Source organism: Mixophyes fleayi, chromosome 5, assembly GCF_038048845.1.
Source record: "Mixophyes fleayi isolate aMixFle1 chromosome 5, aMixFle1.hap1, whole genome shotgun sequence".
Classification (NCBI taxonomy): domain Eukaryota; kingdom Metazoa; phylum Chordata; class Amphibia; order Anura; family Limnodynastidae; genus Mixophyes; species Mixophyes fleayi.
In genome coordinates this window covers 208369143-208386743 of record NC_134406.1, presented here as the reverse complement: position 1 = coordinate 208386743, position 17601 = coordinate 208369143, and positions in this window count along the sequence as shown.

The following is a 17601-nucleotide window of genomic DNA, read 5'->3' as shown; positions in this document are numbered from 1 at the left end:
AGAATTAAACAGTTTAATACACTTCCTGAACAAGTCAGGGATTAACACCAGAATAGTTAACAGCAGGAATTTCCATGGCACATGCTAAATAACTCAATATCTGGTGGGATAAAAACTATTATAACAATGTGGAGAAGTCGATCTGAGAGACAGAGACTAGAGAGGTTGGGGAAGGATTGTTGGCAGAGCCGTAACTTAGAAAGACAAATGCTGCTCCCCGAGCCCTCAATTTTAACCAAATGAACCTAATGCATTCCTAAATTGCGCCCCCTTCAGCGTTTTGCCCTGGGCGTCGCACAGCCCTAGTTACGGCCCTGAATGTTAGTGATAAAGTGAGGGGAGAGATGACTGGAACCAAGACTGGAGGAGAGCATGTGATGTGGAGGGTGATCTTTTAACATCTATCCAGAAGATATACAGCAAGGACTAAAGCTGGGTACACACTACACAGTTTTCGTCCAATAATCGGCTCAAACAGCCGACATACGACCGCTCGTTCAAAAGTCAGGTCAATGTGTGCAGTGACACGATGGTCGAAAGTCTGCCCAAATGGACGATTGTCGCCTCATTTGGTTGGTCGTACCGTTTAATATTTTCATTCCAATCTCGTTTCCGCTGTGTAGTGTGTATAAACTTCCGACCGATCCACAACAGTGAGTACGAAATTACAGTCATTGCTCACGACAACATGGCTGTAAAAAGTCGCTAAAGGGACGTCCGCTCTTCCCTTTATCGTCCTAAACAAGGCTAGTGTGTATGCAGTCCATGGACCGAGCGATCGGAACATCGATCACATCTAAAATCGCTCGACATAAAAAGTTGGTCGAAATTTCTGTAGTGTGTACCCAGCTTTAGAGCGCAAATCTTTCTTAAGGGCTTCAAGTAGGGACTGGAAGTTGGCAGCAAATAATTGGTCATAACGGTTAGTTAAATGTATTCCTAGGTATTTCAATTTGTGCAGTTGCCATCTAAATTTTAAATTAGTTTGGAGCAATTTTAATATTTGTTTGGGGTGGATCTTTACTCCCAGGAACGTACGGACAAAACAAATGTATAGAGAACTTATTCACATCAGTCCCTGTCCCATTGGAGCTTACAGTCTAAATTCCTTAACACACAGAGAGAGAGAGACTAAGGTCAATTTTGATAGCAGCCAATTAACCTACTAGTATGTTTTTGGAATGTGGGAGGAAACCAAAGTACCCAGAGGAAACCCACGCAAGTACAGCAAGAACATACAAACTCCACACACATAAGGCTATGGTCAGGAATAGAACTCATGACTCCAGTGCTATGAGGCAGAAGTGCTAACCACTTAGCCACCGTGCTGCCTTATGCCCTGTTCTCCTGTATTTTATTCACTCCACTGCTCCTTACCTCATGTACAAGAAAACGTAAAGTTTACATTTTGAAATATAAAAAAAAACAAATATTCGGGAGTCCAAAATGCAGACCTCAGCATCATCATCATCAACAACATTTATTTATATAGCGCCAGCAGATTCTGTAGCGCTTTACCTGTCTGACATAACTGGGATGCCGCATTAAATAAAATTGTCTCATGTCCTGTAAACATATTAAAATACATCTCAAGTGTGTGGTTCCTGTAAACTGCCTAACTTGATGCCGTCCACCAACTGTTTAGTTATAACCACTTATATACAAAATAACAGAAGTGAAAACAAATAGAGATTTCTTTGTATCAAACAAAGGTCACAGCTTTAATTAAATTTGGACTACAATTTTGAAAATGGTGGCAAAGAACAGATGCATTGACCTTGGGGTCCCACTTGCCCTTCCCTGGCTTCAACAGGACTCTACAAGGATAATATCTTGTAATTCAGCAGAGGGGGACTGTCCACTTGGCAAAACTTTGTGCTGCCTAAGAACTACTGGTCACCACCACATTTGTGACCCCTTTAAAACTAGTGAACATTCTTAGCAATTGCTCATTAAGCCACTACAGGCCCCTGTGTCATATGTCCTCCATCAATAGTATAAAGTTGAGTGTGATTAAATTATATTTGCTTGTGTCTGACCATACAGACACCTCTTGAAGCAATGAATCTTCCTATAGCTGCTTTTAATTTTCTGCATAACTCATCTATTGCTAGCCCTCTTGTTGGGTTATGCCATTTTTTCCTGGGCACTGTATTAGAACCTATTGATTTATTAATCTGCCTCTCAATCTCTGCAATGTCTGTTTTTATAGTTTGGACCAGATACATTTATTTATCGTCCTAAGATCAATTGCAGGTCATGTGAATTATAATTAACCCTATCACCAAACAGCCTAGCTGTATACTTCACCTTTTCTTGAAACCTTTCAATTTCCCTCCTCTAAAATACCAGCAACAGATATTGTTTTCTGTTTTGCATTTTGGCCCCAAGATGTCCACTAATTCCCCCCCCTGAATTAGCGCAACATTAAATGTATTACCGTTATTACGGTAATTTAACCTGGCTTTCTGCTCACGGAGCTGCCAGCAGAAAACCGGCATTGAAACTACCGTAATAACGGTAATTAAGCGCATTATTACCGTAATAATGCGCAGGCCGCATTACTTTTACCAGTAACGAGGCCAATTGAATTCCCCCTTAATGAAGGAATGTGATCTTAGCTGCACAGTGAGTGAAAAAATGCCCCTTCCATCTAAACTGGGGCCCCTGTCAAGTGCTGGACTCTCCAGTTTTCTTACACCTTATTGGGTGCGCAGGGCTGGTCTTCTCTATCAGGCTGCTCCGCGACGATGACGGCTGCCATCTTGGTTTGTGGGGCCCCGTCTATTAATCTTCCCCTCTTCTGCATCTGACAATTACTTTCCTCTCCCCCTCATTCTGCTGACTATTTAAAGCACCTGTTCTGCCAATATGGTGCCAGATCTTGTTGTCCTGCTGTATTCTTGTATTGCCCCTGTTTCCCTGTGTATTTCTTGTGGATCTGGTACTTAGTTTCCTTGTGTGTTCCTTGTGGCATCTTGTATCCGTTGCTACTCTGCAGATACTGGTACCAAGTGCTATATGCTTCTCAGCTAATCCTGCATTCATTACTCCCCTGCAGATCCTAGTTTCCAACACCATTTGCTTGTATCCTGGTTTTCCATATCCTGGTCTCTTTTTGCCAGTGAACATCCTTTTCTCCTGTCAGTCTCGCCTGGTAGCCGTCTTGGGAACCGCAACTTGCATAATGTTAGAAGCGAAGACCAAACCTCCTAGCGGGTGTCCCTGGATAAAACCTTCACCACATTAGACTCTGTGGTGAGTGGAGCTAAACCAGACAGATTGTGAGAATCCTTCCATTTCTGTGTGTTCCGTGATAGCCCCCTTGCTACCACTTACCATAATAATAAACCATTTGAGATACTGCTAATATCACACACAAACCACATGCCATGAAAGTAAGCAAAGCATGGGTTAGTGAAGGAAGGAAATATGTGATCCAGAAGTTAAAAACCCTAAAAAAAAAAACACAAGCAACATTGGCGAGCAGCTTTCACCCTGGATCAGCTCACACAGGAAGCGCCACATTTTTATCACATTTACAATTTCTAATATAAGGCTTATAACTGTAAGATTTCCAACTCCCCAAATGTTTTATACTTTTCTCAGAGCAGCCATTGTCTAATAACCTGAAGCCAAAATGGTTACAATATGCCGAGGTGTAATAATGAGCGGAACTCCCTTTGGAGGCACAGTGTGTCAAAAAGGTGGCAGATATATTACATATATTTCCACAATAAGGTTCCCCTTTACCCAAGTGCTTTACAGTAGACTCGGCCCCTCCAAGTGTTTTGCAATTATGACAAGTGCCCCCTCACAAGACCACTGTAATGTATAACCAGCCATTCAGCCCTTTCTGTCAAGGTGTTATACGGATGTGTGAACAAGATTAAAAAACATTTAATTTGATGACCATTTAATAAACTACCCTTCAAGCTAGTTTTGTAATGCGCATCCTATAATTCAGTCATATAATCTGATAATGGCTACATCACTGTTTCAGGATTTACATAATGGTACATGTCCCTATGGTGTAAATAGGTATATTTGAAATCACCAAGGAGCCCACTGACTACACTAGAGCACCAGTGTGCAAAACTCTTAGTAGGTGCAACTTCCTTATTATTGTTGTTTATGTGAAATTGATGACTTAATTGATGATAGAAATTTACCAGAGTTTACTCCTATCATAAAATCACCTATGCACCCTAAATACGTTCTACATCACCTTGTATCTACAAATAAGGTTACGTGGTTGGGGAAACCAGTAACACTGAACAGCAGTGCTGTCTAATAATATTCTTTGTTTACCTGTGTATACAGTCCTGTAAATAATACAAATGATATAATCCTTTACTCATCCACAAGAAGTCATTGTGTATTTTCAGGAATAATAGAACTTGAATTGATACGACTATAATAAGTCCCGTAAAACTGAAGTATTATGCCTTCTTGCGTTGTGTTCTTGCATGACCATAGAGCACCCAGGTTAATCCCAAGACATTTTTAGCACAGATAAATTTAGCTTTTTTTGTAATGATTATAAATGTGATACAACAAACCCCCTATTAAGTCTTTGAACACCAACACATGTAAAACTATGGAGATGCATGTTATCCAATATTCACGATATGTACAGATGCCTGGCCACATTGGAAGGGTCTGATCTAATTTTTAGTAAAATCACAGCAGATATCATGTTTAAGGAGAATAGCATGTATTAAATGTGTTATTATGCGTGTGCTATCACCGTGCACCAGTGATGGGCAACAGGTGGCCCTCAGAGCCGTCACCTGTGGCCTACAGCTCCTTCCTGCTTTATTGTCAGATATTTTTGTCATAGTTTGTAACACTTGTTTAAAATGTATTATTACAGATAGGAGTCTGTTTCTTTGATTAAATATATTGTTTTAATTTGTTACTGAGATTAAAGTAATATGCGGCCCTTTAGAAGGTTAGAGGGCTGCACTATGAGGCCCTCAAAATGTTTCAGGTTCCCTTTCACTGCTGTAAACTGTTAGATAGTATCATTATATACTCACAATTTTGCACACCTTTCCTTATACAAATCCCGCCTACGTTGGTATTTCAACACATTATATAGTGTAACATACAACCCCCGCAGAGTGCTTGTCATGCGGCCACTGGACTTACCTGTGGGTCCCGCTGGTCAGCCTCGTTCGGGTGCCAGCTCCGTGGCTTCTCCATTGCTTTTTAGGTTCTATGACGGCTTCTCTCTCAGTGACAGCTCTCACTGTAAACAGTGTGCGCACAGCACTTCCGATATATATAATACTTTGATCACAAGTCCTAGAGGGTAACTATTAAATAGGCTCTGAACACTGATTCAGTGTCAGAACAACAAGTTTCCCTACCACAGCTTCTGTCTTTCCCTGTGATAATCCTTACCTGCCTTCTCTCACTGTAACACCTGATTTGATCTTGGCTTGTTATTTCACTATGCTCTTGGATTCTGATTTGGCACTTCACTAGTCCACTCGTGTAAAAGACACCAGATTGTTGACTGGATCTTGTTCTTCTATACGATTACCTCTCTCCATCACACCAAAATGAAGTTCCGAGGACCGTGACCTGCAAGTTCCTGGCAACAAAACCCATTCCAACTTAGGCAACTAACAGAATGTAGTGTTTATATTAGAGGAGAGTGGTCAACAGAGTCAAATGCAGCCTAGAGATCCTAATTAATTAAAAACGAGTAATGGCCTTCAGATTAAGCAGTGTTGAAATGATTGACCACCTTAGTCTGTACAGTCTTTGGAGTTTTGGGAACAAAAGTCTTACTGGAGAGGGTCCAATAGGTTATGGAGGGTCATGGGAGTTGAGAGGTGGGACGATCATCCATGAGAGTTGTTTTTTTTTCAGAATAGGAGTAATTATGCTTGAATAATGAAGGAAAGATACTAGTAGAAAGATATACAGATGTTAGTTAAGTTTGGGATGAACACAGGAGAAAAAGCTAATTTATGAAGAGGTAAGGCCAAGTGGACAGAGTGGGAGGTGAAGAAAAGAGTAGATACTTCATCTTCATTTGTGGGATCAAATGATGAGAAGGTGCCACAGGGTGCAAGAGTGGAATTGAGTAGACTTTTGCCCAGGGAAGGAGATCCCCTCTCATGTCGAATCTTGTCAATCTTATCCTTAAATTTACAGTGATTGCTGTCAGGGGGTTTTGGTTAGAAGAGTTGAAGAGAAATTTAAATGCATTAAAGATGCATTTGGGGTTAGAAGCCTGAGCAGAGATGAGAGATTGGAAATATGTTTGTATTGCAGAATACAGAGCTTTTCTGCGTGTTCAGCATTGACACATACAAAAAATAATAAAATACACGTGAGTTGATTTTCAAATAACAGCTTTGATATGGTTGTGAGTAGGGATGAGCGCGCTCGGATTTCTGAAATCCGAGCCCACCCGAACGTTGCGGATCCGAGTCGGATCCGAGACAGATCCGGGTATTGGCGCCAAATTCAAAAGTGAAACTGAGGCTCTGACTCATAATCCCGTTGTCGGATCTCGCGATACTCGGATCCTATAAATTCCCCGCTAGTCGCCGCCATCTTCACTCGGGCATTGATCAGGGTAGAGGGAGGGTGTGTTAGGTGGTCCTCTGTGCTGTTTAGTTCTGTGCTGTTTAGTTCTGTGCTGTTTAGTGCTGTGCTGTTTAGTGCTGTGCTGTGCTGTGCTGTGCTGTGTTCTGCAGTATCAGTCCAGTGGTGCTGTGTGCTGTGCTCTGTCCTTCTGAGGTCAGTGGTGCTGCTGGGTCCTGTGCTGTGTCCTGTTCAGTCCAGTGGTGCTGTGTCCTGTGCTCTGTGCTTCTAAGGGCATAGTTATTTCCCCAATATTCCCCTGTGTTTAAAAAAATAAAAAAAAGTTTTTTTTATAAAATACCAAAAACTACTTTAATATTTTTTAATTACCACAAAATTTTCACAACCAATCCTGCAGTATAAGCCCATTGGTACTGCAATATTACCAAGTTCACACATTCAGCAGTAAAAGTCCAGTGGTACTGCAATATTACAAAGTTTACACATTCTGCAGTATCAGTCCAGTGGTGCTGTGTCCTGTGCTCTGTCCTGCTGAGTTCCGTAGTGCTGCTGGGTCCTGTGCCGTGTCCTGTTCAGTCCAGTGGTGCTGTGTCCTGTGCTCTGTGCTTCTAAGGGCATAGTTATTTCCCCATTATTCCCAAGTTTGTAAAAAATAAAAAAAAAGTAAAAAAAAATAAAAAAATTAAAAAAAAAAAAAAATATATAATAATTATAACCAAATTTGCAAAACCAATCCAGCATTATAAGTCCATTGGTACTGCAATATTACCAAGTTCACACATTCAGCAGTAAAAGTCCAGTGGTACTGCAATATTACAAAGTTTACACATTCTGCAGTATCAGTCCAGTGGTGCTGTGTCCTGTGCTCTGTCCTGCTGAGTTCCGTAGTGCTGCTGGGTCCTGTGCCGTGTCCTGTTCAGTCCAGTGGTGCTGTGTCCTGTGCTCTGTGCTTCTAAGGGCATAGTTATTTCCCCATTATTCCCAAGTTTGTAAAAAATAAAAAAAAAGTAAAAAAAAATAAAAAATTAAAAAAAAAAAAAATATATATAATAATTATAACCAAATTTGCAAAACCAATCCAGCATTATAAGTCCATTGGTACTGCAATATTACCAAGTTCACACATTCAGCAGTAAAAGTCCAGTGGTACTGCAATATTACAAAGTTTACACATTCTGCAGTATCAGTCCAGTGGTGCTGTGTCCTGTGCTCTGTCCTGCTGAGTTCCGTAGTGCTGCTGGGTCCTGTGCCGTGTCCTGTTCAGTCCAGTGGTGCTGTGTCCTGTGCTCTGTGCTTCTAAGGGCATAGTTATTTCCCCATTATTCCCAAGTTTGTAAAAAATAAAAAAAAAGTAAAAAAAAATAAAAAATTTAAAAAAAAAAAAATATATATAATAATTATAACCAAATTTGCAAAACCAATCCAGCATTATAAGTCCATTGGTACTGCAATATTACCAAGTTCACACATTCTGCAGTATCTTGTGCTACATATAATGGAGACCAAAAATTTGGAGGATAAAGTAGGGAAAGATCAAGACCCACTTCCTCCTAATGCTGAAGCTGCTGCCACTAGTCATGACATAGACGATGAAATGCCATCAACGTCGTCTTCCAAGCCCGATGCCCAATCTCGTAGTACCGGGCATGTAAAATCCAAAAAGCCCAAGTTAAGAAAAAGTAGCAAAAAGAGAAACTTAAAATCATCTGAGGAGAAACGTAAAGTTGCCAATATGCCATTTACGACACGGAGTGGCAAGGAACGGCTTAGGCCCTGGCCCGTGTTCATGACTAGTGGTTCAGCTTCACCCACGGATCTTAGCCCTCCTCCTCCTCCCCCCCCCTACAAAAAATTGAAGAGAGTTATGCTGTCAGCAACAAAACAGCAAACAACTCTGCCTTCTAAAGAGAAATTATCACAAATCCCCAAGGCGAGTCCAAGCGTGTTGGTGGTTGTCAAGCCTGACCTTCCCATCACTGTACGGGAAGAGGTGGCTCGGGAGGAGGCTATTGATGATGTAGCTGGCGCTGTGGAGGAACTTGATGATGAGGATGGTGATGTGGTTATTGTAAATGAGGCACCAGGGGGGGAAACAGCTGATGTCCATGGGATGAAAAAGCCCATCGTCATGCCTGGTCAGAAGACCAAAAAATGCACCTCTTCGGTCTGGAGTTATTTTTATCCAAATCCAGACAACCAATGTATGGCAATATGTAGCTTATGTAAAGCTCAAATAAGCAGGGGTAAGGATCTTGCCCACCTAGGAACATCCTCCCTTATACGTCACCTGAATAACCTTCATAGTTCAGTGGTTAGTTCAGGAACTGGGGCTAGGACCCTCATCGGTACAGGGACACCTAAATCCCGTGGTCCAGTTGGATACACACCAGCAACACCCTCCTCGTCAACTTCCTCCACAATCTCCATCAGATTCAGTCCTGCAGCCCAAGTCACCAGCCAGACTGAGTCCTCCTCAATACGGGATTCATCCGAGGAATCCTGCAGCGGTACGCCTACTACTGCCACTGCTGCTGTTGCTGCTGTTAGTCGGTCATCTTCCCAGAGGGGAAGTCGTAAGACCGCTAAGTCTTTCACCAAACAATTGACCGTCCAACAGTCGTTTGCCATGACCACCAAATACGATAGTAGTCACCCTATTGCAAAGCGTATAACTGCGGCTGTAACTGCAATGTTGGTGTTAGACGTGCGCCCGGTGTCCGCCATCAGTGGAGTGGGATTTAGAGGGTTGATGGAGGTATTGTGTCCCCGGTACCAAATCCCCTCGAGATTCCACTTCACTAGGCAGGCGATACCAAAAATGTACAGAGAAGTACGATCAAGTGTCCTCAGTGCTCTTAAAAATGCGGTTGTACCCACTGTCCACTTAACCACGGACATGTGGACAAGTGGTTCTGGGCAAACGAAGGACTATATGACTGTGACAGCCCACTGGGTAGATGCATCCCCTTCCGCAGCAACAGCAACAGCTGCATCAGTAGCAGCATCTACAAAATGGCTGCTCATGCAAAGGCAGGCAACATTGTGCATTACAGGCTTTAATAAGAGGCACAACGCTGCCAACATATTAGAGAAAATGAGGGAAATTATCTCCCAGTGGCTTACCCCACTTAGACTCTCATGGGGATTTGTGGTGTCAGACAATGCCAGTAACATTGTGCGGGCATTAAATATGGGCAATTTCCAGCACGTCCCATGTTTTGCCCACACCATTAATTTGGTGGTGCAGCATTACCTCAAGAGTGACAGGGGTGTGCAGGAGATGCTTGCGGTGGCCCGCAAAATTGCTGGACACTTTCGGCATTCAGCCAGTGCCTACCGCAGACTAGAGGCACATCAGAAAAGCTTGAACCTGCCCTGCCATCACCTCAAACAAGAGGTTGTGACGCGCTGGAACTCCACCCTCTATATGCTGCAGAGGATGGAGGAGCAGCAAAAGGCCATTCAGGCCTACACAGCCACCTACGACATAGGCAAAGGAGTGGGGATGCGCCTGAGTCAAGCGCAGTGGAGACTGATTTCCGTGTTGTGCAAGGTTCTGCAGCCATTTGAACTTGCCACACGAGAAGTCAGTTCCGACACTGCCAGCTTGAGTCAGGTCATTCCCCTGATCAGGCTGTTGCAGAAGCAGCTGGAGAAAGTGAGGGAGGAGCTGGTAAGCCATTGCGATTACAGCAAGCATGTAGCTCTTGTGGATGTAGCCCTTCGTACGCTTTGCCAGGATCCGAGGGTGGTCACTCTTTTAAAGTCAGAGGAATACATTCTGGCCACCGTGCTCGATCCTCGGTTTAAAGCGTATGTTGTGTCTCTGTTTCCGGCGGACACAAATCTACAGCGGTGCAAAGACCTGCTGGTCAGGAGATTGTCCTCTGAAGAGGACCGTGACATGCCAACAGCTCCACCCTCATTTTCTTCCACATCTATGGCTGCGAGGAAAAAGCTCAGTTTTCCCAAAAGAGGCACTGGCGGGGATGCTGATAACATCTGGTCCGGACTGAAGGACCTGCCAACCATTGCAGACATGTCTACTCTCGCTGCATTGGATGCTGTCACAATAGAAAAAATTGTGGATGATTACTTTGCTGACACCATCCAAGTAGACATGTCAGACAGTCCATATTGTTACTGGCAGGAAAAAAAGGCAGTTTGGAAGCCCCTGTACAAACTGGCTCTATTTTACCTGAGTTGTCCCCCCTCCAGTGTGTACTCGGAAAGAGTTTTTAGTGCAGCGGGGAACCTGGTCAGTGAGCGGCGAAGGAGGTTGCTTCCTCACAACGTTGAAAAAATGATGTTTATAAAAATGAATAATCAATTCCTCAATGAAGTACAGCACTGCCCTCCAGATACTACAGAGGGACCTGTGGTTGTGGAGTCCAGCGGGGACGAATTGATAATGTGTGATGAGGAGGAAGTAGACACTGTAGGGGGAGAGGAATCAGAGGTTGAGGATGAGGACGACATCTTGCCTCAGTAGAGCCTGTTTAGTCTGTACAGGGAGAGATGAATAGCTTTTTTGGTGTGGGGGCCCAAACAAACCAATCATTTCAGTCAAAGTTGTTTGGTAGGCCCTGTCGCTGAAATGATTGGTTTGTTAAAGTGTGCATGTCCTATTTCAACAGCAGACCTCTCAACTGCAGCTCATCCCTCCTCTGCGGGGATAATGTCTCCTGTGCTCTGACACGTCACTCTGTGTACTCTCAGCCTCAGGATCTGACACTACAGCTACCATGCCTCTTGTAGCAGCCCTCACTCCAGGGCCTCTTCCATGTGCAGTGTCCCCCTCTCTCTTGGGTTCACTATAGTGGCATGGAGTTCTCCCCCTCATCCAGGGCACACATTCCTTGCCCTGGCTCAGTCACCACGCTCAGACTTCCAGGCAATGCTGGGGGAGCCTGGGAGCTTCCACCCCAGGTCCCCAGCTACAACTCTCCTCTCCTGTGTCTTCTCTCTCTTTCTGACACTTGAAAGATCGTGCCTTTAAATGAAAAAGTCAGTCTTGATTGCACGACTATGTGCAAGTGCAACAGGGACATTTTTTTGGGTTTACAAAGTCAAACAGTAACACTACGACCCTGTCTGTCTGGGGTCTGTCAATGACGAATTGTCTGGAGCATGTTTTGAGGAGGTATTGTGGCCCCGGTATCAAATTGGGTACCGGGGCCACCCCACTATGCAGTCCAGATACTTGTTTGGTGGAATTCCGACACGTGGAGGGTTTTTTAATTATATTGTGGCCTCGGTACCAAATTGTGTACCGGGGCCACCACACTACGCAGTCAAGATACTTGTTTGGTGGAATTCAGACCAGTTGAGGGTTTTATTATTATATTGTGTGGACCACTCTATCTATACCACACTACAACTCTATACCACTCTATTTCCTACTTTAATTCTATTTAATTCTATTTCCTACTTTAATTCTATTACTAATTAATTAACATAAAGAGGAACCAAAAAAACCAATTTTACCAAAAGTATAATATGACTTAGACTTACAAACACTACACTTGAAAGATCGTGCCTTTAAATGAAAAAGTAAGTCTTCATTGCACGACTATGTGCAACAGGGACAGTTTTTTTCTTTACAAAGTCAACTAATAACACTTGGACCCTGTCTGTCTTTAACATACTTAATGGGATCTCAATGACGAATTGTCTGTAGCATGTTTGGAGGAGGTATTGTGGCCCCGGTATCAAGTTGGGTACCGGGGCCACCCCACTACGCAGTCCAGATACTTGTTTGGTGGAATTCTGACACGTGGAGGGTGTATTTATTTTATTGTGGCCCCGGTATCAAGTTGGGTACCGGGGCCACCCCACTACGCAGTCCAGATACTTGTTTGGTGGAATTCTGACACGTGGAGGGTGTATTTATTTTATTGTGGCCCCGGTATCAAGTTGGGTACCGGGGCCACCCCACTACGCAGTCCAGATACTTGTTTGGTGGAATTCTGACACGTGGAGGGTGTATTTATTTTATTGTGGCCCCGGTATCAAGTTGGGTACCGGGGCCACCCCACTACGCAGTCCAGATACTTGTTTGGTGGAATTCTGACACGTGGAGGGTGTATTTATTTTATTGTGGCCCCGGTATCAAGTTGGGTACCGGGGCCACCCCACTACGCAGTCCAGATACTTGTTTGGTGGAATTCTGACACGTGGAGGGTGTATTTATTTTATTGTGGCCCCGGTATCAAGTTGGGTACCGGGGCCACCCCACTACGCAGTCCAGATACTTGTTTGGTGGAATTCTGACACGTGGAGGGTGTATTTATTTTATTGTGGCCCCGGTACCAAATTGTGTACCGGGGCCACCACACTACGCAGTCAAGATAGATAGATGCGTATCATAGATAAAGTACATTCAGTGGTGTGGGGCAAATTGAAAAATATTCAAAATGCACTGACATTATCAAAAACAAGAGGTTGTCACATGCTAAAACTCCAACATGTATATGATGGAGAGGATGGAGGAGCAGCCGTATGTGTAGTGTAATGCAGACCTGTTGAAGGTTTTTTATATATTTTATTGTGGTGCCCAGTGCCCACTCCTCTACGCAGTCCAGGTACATTTATTGGTGCGAATCAAACAAGTTGATGGTTTTCTTATTATATATATTGTGGTGACCCACTCCTCTACGCAGTCCAGGTACATTTATTGGTGCGAATCAAACAAGTTGATGGTTTTCTTATTATATATATTGTGGTGACCCACTCCTCTACGCAGTCCAGGTACATTTATTGGTGCGATTCATAAAAGTTCAGGGTTTTTAAGATATTGTGGTGACCCACTCCTCTACGCAGTCCAGGTACATTTATTGGTGCGATTCATAAAAGTTCAGGGTTTTTAATATATTGTGGTGACCCACTCCTCTACGCAGTCCAGGTACATTTATTGGTGCGAATCAAACAAGTTGATGGTTTTCTTATTATATATATTGTGGTGACCCACTCCTCTACGCAGTCCAGGTACATTTATTGGTGCGATTCATAAAAGTTCAGGGTTTTTAAGATATTGTGGTGACCCACTCCTCTACGCAGTCCAGGTACATTTATTGGTGCGAATCAAACAAGTTGATGGTTTTCTTATTATATATATTGTGGTGACCCACTCCTCTACGCAGTCCAGGTACATTTATTGGTGCGATTCATAAAAGTTCAGGGTTTTTAATATATTGTGGTGACCCACTCCTCTACGCAGTCCAGGTACATTTATTGGTGCGAATCAAACCAGTTGATGGTTTTCTTATTATATATATTGTGGTGACCCACTCCTCTACGCAGTCCAGGTACATTTATTGGTGCGATTCATAAAAGTTCAGGGTTTTTAATATATTGTGGTGACCCACTCCTCTACGCAGTCCAGGTACATTTATTGGTGCGAATCAAACAAGTTGATGGTTTTCTTATTATATATATTGTGGTGACCCACTCCTCTACGCAGTCCAGGTACATTTATTGGTGCGATTCATAAAAGTTCAGGGTTTTTAAGATATTGTGGTGACCCACTCCTCTACGCAGTCCAGGTACATTTATTGGTGCGATTCATAAAAGTTCAGGGTTTTTAATATATTGTGGTGACCCACTCCTCTACGCAGTCCAGGTACATTTATTGGTGCGAATCAAACAAGTTGATGGTTTTCTTATTATATATATTGTGGTGACCCACTCCTCTACGCAGTCCAGGTACATTTATTGGTGCGATTCATAAAAGTTCAGGGTTTTTAAGATATTGTGGTGACCCACTCCTCTACGCAGTCCAGGTACATTTATTGGTGCGAATCAAACAAGTTGATGGTTTTCTTATTATATATATTGTGGTGACCCACTCCTCTACGCAGTCCAGGTACATTTATTGGTGCGATTCATAAAAGTTCAGGGTTTTTAATATATTGTGGTGACCCACTCCTCTACGCAGTCCAGGTACATTTATTGGTGCGAATCAAACCAGTTGATGGTTTTCTTATTATATATATTGTGGTGACCCACTCCTCTACGCAGTCCAGGTACATTTATTGGTGCGATTCATAAAAGTTCAGGGTTTTTAATATATTGTGGTGACCCACTCCTCTACGCAGTCCAGGTACATTTATTGGTGCGAATCAAACAAGTTGATGGTTTTCTTATTATATATATTGTGGTGACCCACTCCTCTACGCAGTCCAGGTACATTTATTGGTGCGATTCATAAAAGTTCAGGGTTTTTAATATATTGTGGTGACCCACTCCTCTACGCAGTCCAGGTACAATTATTGGTGCGAATCATAAAAGTTCAGGGTTTTTAATATATATTGTGGTGACCCACTCCTCTACGCAGTCCAGAAAGATACCTTGTTGCAACGTTTTGGACTAATAACTATATTGTGAGGTGTTCAGAATACACTGTAAATTAGTGGAAATGCTTGTTATTGAATGTTATTGAGGTTAATAATAGCCTAGGAGTGAAAATAAGCCCAAAAACTTGATTTTTAAACTTTTTATGTTTTTTTCAAAAAAAATCCGAATCCAATACCTTAAATCCGAACCGAGACCTTTCGTCAAGTGTTTTGCGAGACAAATCCGAACCTCAAAAATAACGAAAATCCGGATCCAAAACACAAAACACGAGACCTCAAAAGTCGCCGGTGCACATCCCTAGTTGTGAGTTACAATGAAGGCAAGCTGGATAATGGTGCTGTGAGATTAGGGAAGTGGGGAGAGACTTTGAACAAAGCATAAAATGGCTTAAGAATCATAGCATAGGTGAAAGTCCCGCAACAAGCACATTGACCCAAGCAGATATTAATAATGAGTAGCCTATGCTATTCATCAATTATTCTTGGCAATATTGTTTCATATTGAAGTGTAACTTACTTTTTTTAAACAAAATGAAATGCAATTAAATTAAACAAGGAACACAAAGGACAAATAACACCTCTCCCAGCAAAACAAGTTAACACCATGTGCATGATAGCCAGATATGTATAAAAACGCTAACGCTTGAAATGCAAAATGTCACAAGGGGCCGGCAAAAACCAGCATGTGGAAAGCACAAACGTGAAAAGCATAGACAAATAGGAAAACCGTGGAACAAATAATCCTATACAACAAGAAAGCACATTTGTACAATTGAATGAAAATAGGTAAAAGCAACAAACCATGGAAACAAGAAGCAAAACTGTTGGCTGGATAAAAATGCCATGAGGCAAAAATTCAGTGAAAAAAGAAAGTCAAAATTCCCCTTAGATGCAATCTTCTCTATTTTTCAAATAGAGAAGCAGAAAATATTCCACAACACAATGATAAAGGCACAGTAAAGAAAAACTGCATAAAATGAAGAAGATGGAAACAAAAGAAAAATACAGTAAAAATACAGACTATAAGATTAAAGCTGCAAAACAGATTTAAAGCCCAACACGAACAAGGCATAAATAGATGGAAAAGTAGTAGTGTGAGTAAAAAGATTCCCAGTGACGCAAATTCTCAGCAGACAATCCACAACCCAGACATAGTTCTGTTATTCAAACCCATTAACTAAAGATAAAGAGTTACAAAACAGACAAGCCAGAAATCAATGTAAAAGAAAAGTAAAACGTTTAGGCAGGAAAACCACAATGGAGACAAGACAAGCAGTAACAAACCATACCTCCCAACCGTTCCAGTTTAAATGGGACAGTATAAATTCAGAGGACTCTCCCACCATTCTGATTGGAACAGCTTTGTCCTGTGGATGGGAAATTTGGGAGGTATGTGTTGTTCACTGCTGCTCTGAGTCGTGTAGGGGGAAGCTGGTTAGTTGTTGCTGTGACAGAGTCATAAATAATGCCTGCTGCTGCCTCATGGAAGAACAAGGTGGATAGTCCGTGACATGGCAGGATGCAACAATCCCTTTGTTTTCAAGACACTGTATTATCCTGGTTCTCATCCTACTTATCTAATCGCTCTTTCAGTGTTGATATCTCTGAATCCAACTCTGCTCCACTTCCCTTATCAGTAGGCGTACCACAATGCTCAGTACTAGGCCCTCTGATGTTCTTGGTCAATTCCACTTCTCTTGGAAAAATAGTAAGCTCTTTTGGATTTCAATATAATCTCATGCGGATGATACACAGACTTATCTATTCTTTCAGGATCTCTCGCCAGCTGTGTTATCCCGTGTCACTGACTGACTTTCTGCTGTTTCATCTTTGATGTCCTCTCGCCAACTCAAACTCAGTCATTCAAACACAGAGTTAATAATATTCCCACCAGCCAACAGAAGTTACCTACCTGACATTTCTATTTCTGTTGACAACATGACCATAAATCCCACCCCGCAAGCTTGCTGCCATGGTGTGATCCTAGACTCAGAACTATCTTTTGTTCCCCACATCGACTCTATATTTAAATCATGTTGTATACATCTAAAACACATATCCAGAATATCTCACACAAGACACTGCAAAAATGTTAAGTCATGTACTCATCATCTCCCACATTGACTATTGCAATTACCCCCTTACTGGTCTGTCCCGAATCAGACTCTCATCGCTATAATCTATTTTGCACAGAGCAGGTAGATTGATTTCCTTGCAAATCAGTCCTCCTCTGCTGAGCAACTCTGTCAGTCTCTCTTGAATCCAATATAAAATATTTCTACTAACATACAAAGCCATCAACAGAACTGCATCTATATACATCTCCTCACTTGTCTCAAAATATCTGCCAACTTGACACCTGTATTCTGCACATGACCTACGTCTCTCATCCACTCTCATTGCATGCTCCCATTCCTGATTACAGGACTTGTTCGGGCTGCACCCACTGTGTGGAACTTCTCTCACACAATAAGACTTTCATATTGTCTTCAAACCTTCAAGCTTTCTCTGAAAACCCTCTTCAGACAAGCTTATAATATTCCCCAAGCACCCTCTTAACCTCCCTAGTTACCCTATTACCACCCTTTACACAGTTCACACAAGACTACAACTCCCTCACCACCTGGCCAACATTGCTGTGCGATTGGATGATATGGCCCACTAGGCACTCTTTAACTTT